This window comes from Chiloscyllium punctatum, chromosome 36 (assembly GCF_047496795.1).
Source record: "Chiloscyllium punctatum isolate Juve2018m chromosome 36, sChiPun1.3, whole genome shotgun sequence".
Taxonomy (NCBI): Eukaryota; Metazoa; Chordata; class Chondrichthyes; order Orectolobiformes; family Hemiscylliidae; genus Chiloscyllium; species Chiloscyllium punctatum.
The window spans coordinates 5,777,911-5,778,869 of NC_092774.1; the positions used below are offsets into that span (position 1 = coordinate 5,777,911).

At 37.9% G+C, this 959-nt stretch overlaps 1 non-coding gene across 1 annotated transcript; it reads right to left on the reverse strand.

The window, feature by feature from the left end:
- Positions 1 to 386: 386 nt before the first annotated feature.
- Positions 387 to 523, reverse strand: LOC140461200 (U4 spliceosomal RNA). Its single transcript, XR_011954510.1, has one exon. It is a non-coding gene; the product is annotated as a U4 spliceosomal RNA (small nuclear RNA).
- Positions 524 to 959: the final 436 nt, after the last annotated feature.

Consider the following 959-nt stretch of genomic DNA (forward strand, 5'->3'; position numbering starts at 1 on the left):
GCTGGAAGGGCACAGTGTACGGGTGTGCTCTGTACTTGTCTCTGATGAATAACTGCACAACGACGCAATATAATCTATGAGACTGCAGTGCCTCTACCAAGAATGTGCTGATCTCTTCATCAGTGAAGAAAGATACCTAAAAGCGATTCTGTAGTGACATGAGATATGCTTTGGTCACGTTCTGTGTTTACATATATCAATGGATATCTGTAAAGAATACAGCTGTTTCATTTAAATGGACGTAAATGAATTTGGATCATATTGGTTATGAAGGATGGCATAATTTTCTGGAAATTAAAAAGGAACTGTATTTTACATATTCACTCCACACAAGTTGTCAGTTTTCCTATATTGATTTCACTACACTTTCTGACTTGAAACAAGCGCCTCAGAGACTATAAGAAATTGACCACGACTTAATTGGGTGTAACTAATCAAAGGGGTGATTGATTAAAATTTCAATAAGCAATAGTTACGCCTCGATTAAAATTCATAAGCTACAATAGCACCACTGAACAAAGCTGTTTTATTGAAAATCGAGGATCAGAGGTTATCAGCCTCATATTAATCACACTTGTCGTGCACAACATAAGTCGATTTGGACTTGCTATTAATTGTTATTTGGGGTGGAATTAATCAATTATTAATTGTTTTCCAAAATTCACGATTAGATGGAAGCATTGTTTCTCAGCGATTTTTTAAAAGTGTGAGCATTTCTTTTTGAGATATGCGTGTTTTGACACGACTGGTGCCACTTGTGGAATGAATCAGCATCGACGTTGAGAGATCCCTGGTCTCCCAGTGCTGCAATAGTTGCGTTCATCTGATCTAACTACACTCACATTAGCGCCGATTTGCCGATTGATTTCCCTCTTTCACGTCACTTTCCGGTGTCTTTTGCAAAATGCTAAGTTAAGAAAAACGATCACAGAAAACTTTCCAGAGATTCAGCAGTCTCC